The following is a 6,530-nucleotide window of genomic DNA, read 5'->3' on the forward strand; positions in this document are numbered from 1 at the left end:
AAATGCTACGTTAAGGGGTGATATATAGTTACAGTAGGACTACGGGAGGTGATGGGAGGTGAAATGCTACGTTAAGGGGTGATATATAGTTATAATAGGACTACGTGAGGTGACGGGAGGTGAAATGCTACGTTAAGGGGTGATATATAGTTACAGTAGGACTACGGGAGGTGACGGGAGGTGAAATGCTACGTTAAGGGGTGATATATAGTTACAGTAGGACTACGGGAGGTGATGGGAGGTAAAATGCTACGTTAAGGGATGATATATAGTTACAGTAGGACTACGTGAGGTGAAATGCTACGTTAAGGAGTGATATATAGTTACAGTAGGACTACGTGAGGTGAAATGCTACGTTAAGGGGTGATATATAGTTACAGTAGGACTACGGGAGGTGAAATGCTACGTTAAGGGGTGATATATAGTTACAGTAGGACTACGGGAGGTGAAATGCTACGTTAAGAGGTGATATATAGTTACAGTAGGACTACGGGAGGTGACGGGAGGTGAAATGCTACGTTAAGGGGTGATATATGGTTACAGTAGAACTACGGGAGGTGAAATGCTACGTTAAGGGGTGATATATAGTTACAGTAGGACTACGGGAGGTGATGGGAGGTCAAATGCTACGTTAAGGGATGATATATAGTTACAGTAGGACTACGTGAGGTGAAATGCTACGTTAAGGAGTGATATATAGTTACAGTAGGACTACGTGAGGTGAAATGCTACGTTAAGGAGTGATATATAGTTACAGTAGGACTACGGGAGGTGAAATGCTACGTTAAGAGGTGATATATGGTTACAGTAGGACTACGTGAGGTGACCGGAGGTGAAATGCTACGTTAAGGGGTGATATATAGTTACAGTACGACTACGGGAGGTGATGGGAGGTAAAATGCTACGTTAAGGGATGATATATAGTTACAGTAGGACTACGTGAGGTGAAATGCTACGTTAAGGGGTGATATATAGTTACAGTAGAACTACGGGAGGTGAAATGCTACGTTAAGGGGTGATATATAGTTATAGTAGGACTACAGTAGGACTACGGGAGGTGAAATGCTACGTTAAGGGGTGATATATAGTTACAGTAGGACTACGGGAGGTGAAATGCTACGTTAAGGGGTGATATATAGTTATAGTAGGACTACAGTAGGACTACGGGAGGTGAAATGCTACGTTAAGGGGTGATATATAGTTATAGTAGGACTACAGTAGAACTACGGGAGGTGAAATGCTACGTTAATGGGTGATATATAGTTATAGTAGGACTACAGTAGGACTACGGGAGGTGAAATGCTACGTTAAGGGGTGATATATAGTTATAGTAGGACTACATGAGGTGACGGGAGGTGAAATGCTACGTTAAGGAGTGATATATAGTTACAGTAGGACTACGTGAGGTGAAATGCTACGTTAAGGGGTGATATATGGTTACAGTAGGACTACGGGAGGTGAAATACTACGTTAAGGGGTGATATATAGTTACAGTAGGACTACGTGAGGTGAAATGCTACGTTAAGGAGTGATATATAGTTACAGTAGGACTACGTGAGGTGAAATGCTACGTTAAGGGGTGATATATAGTTACAGTAGGACTACGGGAGGTGAAATGCTACGTTAAGGAGTGATATATAGTTACAGTAGGACTACGGGAGGTGAAATGCTACGTTAAGGGGTGATATATAGTTACAGTAGGACTACGTGAGGTGAAATGCTACGTTAAGGAGTGATATATAGTTACAGTAGGACTACGTGAGGTGAAATGCTACGTTAAGGGGTGATATATAGTTACAGTAGGACTACGTGAGGTGAAATGCTACGTTAAGGAGTGATATATAGTTACAGTAGGACTACGTGAGGTGAAATGCTACGTTAAGGGGTGATATATAGTTACAGTAGGACTACGGGAGGTGAAATGCTACATTAAGGAGTGATATATAGTTACAGTAGGACTACGGGAGGTGAAATGCTACGTTAAGGGGTGATATATAGTTACAGTAGAACAGACAATCTGACATGACTGTTTATCATCATCTATAAAGCTGCAGTTGGGTTGTTCTGTTATGGAGGTTCCACATTGGTCCTTCTAACCTGACACACGAGTTCTTAGACACGGTTGTAGTTCTTTAGTGGGTTCCTTTGACCCCTGTTCTTCCACAGTTGTAGTACTTAGGTAGGTTCCTTTGACCACTGTTCTTCCACAGTTGTAGTTCTTAGGTAGGTTCCTTTGACCACTGTTCTTCCACAGTTGTAGTTCTTAGGTAGGTTCCTTTGACCCCTGTTCTTCCACAGTTGTAGTTCTTCGGTAGGTTCCTTAGTTTGACCACTGTCTACATGTTTTTTTTCTGGTTCTAAGTTCTCAGTTCTCAGAAAGGCAGTCCTTTAGATTCAGCTGTGGTTCCAGGTTCCAAGCGGTATGTTGTGTTCCTCAGACTGGAACCAGAGAAAGGCAGTCCTTTAGATTCAGCTGTGGTTCCAGGTTCCAGGTTCCAAACGGTATGTTCTGTTCCTGGTCTTCCTCAGACTGGAACCAGACGGCGTATGGACCTGTACCTCCCAAGGAGAGGGACCAGGCAGACATGATATTACCCATAGTCCTCCAGTACCTCTGTCCTCCCTTCGTCTCCTTCTTCGGCCTGGGGGCGGTCTCTGCTGCCGTGATGTCATCCGCCGACTCCTCCATCCTATCAGCTAGCTCCATGTTCGCTCGGAACATCTACCAGCTGGCTTTCCGCCAATCGGTGAGTTGGGAAGGGGGCGGGACTAAAAAAAAACACCACTTACCACTTCCTGTTCACAAAATATCTGAACTTCATAGGAGCATTTGAACCACTGTTCTCTGTGTTGTTGTGTGTTGTGTGTTGTGTGTTGTGTTGTTGTGTGTTGTGTGTTGTGTGTTGTGTGTTGTGTGTTGTGTGTTGTGTGTTGTGTTGTTGTGTGTTGTGTGTTGTGTGTTGTGTGTTGTGTTGTTGTGTGTTGTGTGTTGTGTGTTGTGTGTTGTGTTGTTGTGTGTTGTGTTGTTGTGTGTTGTGTGTTGTGTGTTGTGTGTTGTGTTGTTGTGTGTTGTGTTGTTGTGTGTTGTGTGTTGTGTGTTGTGTGCTGTGTGTTGTGTGTTGTGTGTTGTGTGTTGTGTGGTGTGTTGTGTGTTGTGTTGTTGTGTTGTTGTGTGTTGTGTTGTTGTGTGTTGTGTGTTGTGTGTTGTGTGTGTGTAACGTTGTACCCCCCCCTCCCCCCCAGGCATCGGACACCGAGATCGTGTGGGTGATGCGTGTCACCATCTTTGTGTTCGGCGGCCTGGCCACGGCGATGGCGTTGCTAACGGGGACGGTGTACGGGCTGTGGTACCTGAGCTCCGACCTGGTCTACGTTATCATCTTCCCTCAGCTCATCTCCGTTCTCTTCGTCAAGGGGACCAACACGTACGGCTCCGTAGCCGCCACGTCTTCGGTCTGATCCTGCGGATCGGAGGAGGGGAACCCTACCTCTCACTACCCCCCTTCATCTACTACCCCGGCTGGCAGATAGAGGACCGGATCCATCATCTGACTGGAGAGGTGGAACACATTGTGGTGCAGAAGTTCCCGTTTAAGACCGTCTCCATGTTGGCCTCCTTCCTGGGCAACGTGGCTTTCTCCTACCTGGCGAAGTATCTGTTTGAGAGCGGCAAGTTGTTGCCCAAGTATGACTTCCTGGACGCGGTGTTGGCCCAGCACAGCATAGAGAACATGGACAAGACCACGTTGGTCAACCGTAACACCATCGCGCTGTCTGAGATGGCGAGTGTCAAACCACGACTCAGCGTTCAACTGGCGGCTGCGTTCACTCGCAGAGACACTCTGGCTGAGGAGGACTCGAGTCCCGAAGACAGCCCCAACCACGAGACCCTGGACTAAACCCCGGATCTTGAACCCGGAACGTAAAGAGACTAAAGAGAGGACTGAAATGACGGAGACTGAAATACACATTTTGACTCGTTTGATATTTAACCACTTTGATTTGATCCCCATCACGGCCAAGTGAGTTATGGAGATGGAACAGAATAGATGGCACGGAGATAAGAGGACATTATGGAGATGGAACAGAATAAATGGCACGGAGATAAGAGGACATTATGAAGATGGAACAGAATCGATGGCACGGAGATAAGAGGACATTATGGAGATGGAACAGAATAAATGGCACGGAGATAAGAGGACATTATGGAGATGGAACAGCATAGATGGCACGGAGATAAGAGGACATCATGAAGATGGAACAGAATAAATGGCACGGAGATAAGAGGACATCATTGGCCCAGTGTCCTTGACATAAGAGACCAGACTAATGTTGCTGCTGAATGTGTGTCACCAGTGGAGAACGGACCGCCATGTTGGTACGTAATCAGACCTGAACTCTCTCTCCCTGGTCTCAGTCTGTGATGAAATGACCGCGGGTGATAAAAGCAGCAATCCTATTGGACATGAACAGAGACTTTTTTAAAAAAAAACTAAGTTTTTGATCCAATAGAATTGGTTTTGAGCCAAAAATGGACAGGCAGTTCTGAGTTTAAAGATTGAAATAGTTTGTCACTGTTATTTTAGTTACAAACAGCAACACTTACATCTTTACTTTGACTGATGAATTAAGTTTTGGTCTGAATGGGAATTGTAATGTTCTGAGACGTATCGTAGAAAGATAAACATCTCTAATCACATAAGCAGACGGACAATAATCAATACAGGACTACTGGGTTATTACTAAAGGCCTGTCTATATACAGCCCTACTGGGTTATTACTAAAGGAACTACTGGGTTATAACTAAAGGAACTACTGGGTTATAACTAAAGGAACTACTGGGTTATAACTAAAGGAACTACTGGGTTATAACTAAAGGCCCTACTGGGTTATTACTAAAGGCCCTACTGGGTTATTACTAAAGGAACTACTGGGTTATAACTAAAGGCCCTACTGGGTTATTACTAAAGGCCTGTCTGTATACAGCCCTACTGGGTTATTACTAAAGGAACTACTGGGTTATTACTAAAGGCCTGTCTATATACAGCCCTACTGGGTTATTACTAAAGGCCCTACTGGGTTATAACTAAAGGAACTACTGGGTTATTACTAAAGGCCCTACTGGGTTATTACTAAAGGAACTACTGGGTTATTACTAAAGGAACTACTGGGTTATTACTAAAGGCCTGTCTATATACAGCCCTACTGGGTTATTACTAAAGGAACTACTGGGTTATAACTAAAGGCCTTACTGGGTTATTACTAAAGGGCCTACTGGGTTATAACTAAAGGCCCTACTGGGTTATAACTAAAGGCCCTACTGGGTTATTACTAAAGGCCCTACTGGGTTATTACTAAAGGCCCTACTGGGTTATAACTAAAGTCCCTACTGGGTTATTACTAAAGGCCTGTCTATATACAGCCCTACTGGGTTATTACTAAAGGAACTACTGGGTTATTACTAAAGGCCTGTCTATATACAGCCCTACTGGGTTATTACTAAAGGCCTGTCTATATACAGTCCTACTGGGTTATTACTAAAGGGCCTACTGGGTTATTACTAAAGGCCCTACTGGGTTATTACTAAAGTCCCTACTGGGTTATTACTAAAGTCCCTACTGGGTTATTACTAAAGGCCCTACTGGGTTATTACTAAAGGCCTGTCTATATACAGCCCTACTGGGTTATTACTAAAGGCCCTACTGGGTTATTACTAAAGGCCATACTGGGTTATTACTAAAGGCCCTACTGGGTTATTACTAAAGGCCCTACTGGGTTATTACTAAAGGCCCTACTGGGTTATTACTAAAGGCCCTACTGGGTTATTACTAAAGGCCTGTCTATATACAGCCCTACTGGGTTATTACTAAAGGCCTGTCTATATACAGCCCTACTGGGTTATTACTAAAGGCCCTACTGGGTTATTACTAAAGTCCCTACTGGGTTATTACTAAAGTCCCTACTGGGTTATTCTGCGGGTTCCAGTCCGAAATGTATGTATTGTTGTCAACAGCATTGTACAGTGTTTTGTGTGGCGTGTATATCTGTATATAATATAATAGTAATATGTGTATCTGTATATAATATAATAGTAATATGTGTCTCTGTATATAATATAATAGTAATATGTGTATCTGTATATAATATATAATAATAATATGTGTTTGTATATAATGTGAAGAAATACATTTTAGACAGATGATGCTGGTAGAAGTTATATATTAGAGACTTCTTACTAAATCTGTATTTATTTTTGATGTCTTAAAAAGAAACAACGCTGAAATTGAATAAATTATATTATTTAAACAAGTTAATGTCTAATGTTTTAGTTGTTGCGCTGTCGTTATAGAAAATATTCCTACATCAACATGTTCTCATGGGGAATGTGGATTTTCAGGGCGACACACGGTACAGTTTAGTGTATCTGCATACAGTAGTTTATCATCAGGCCTTGGGGGGGTTTTAAATGTTTCTGTTTTTGGCTGTTTGTCATTTTCCCCGTCTGACATCACAATGAACCCCCCCAGCCT

The 6,530-nt window shown here is 43.1% G+C and overlaps 1 pseudogene; it reads left to right on the top strand.

Moving 5' to 3' along the window:
* Positions 1 to 6,309, top strand: part of LOC124018326 — a 17,386-nt pseudogene extending 11,077 nt beyond the window's left edge.
* Positions 6,310 to 6,530: the final 221 nt, after the last annotated feature.

Source organism: Oncorhynchus gorbuscha, unplaced genomic scaffold, assembly GCF_021184085.1.
Source record: "Oncorhynchus gorbuscha isolate QuinsamMale2020 ecotype Even-year unplaced genomic scaffold, OgorEven_v1.0 Un_scaffold_473, whole genome shotgun sequence".
NCBI classification, from domain to species: domain Eukaryota; kingdom Metazoa; phylum Chordata; class Actinopteri; order Salmoniformes; family Salmonidae; genus Oncorhynchus; species Oncorhynchus gorbuscha.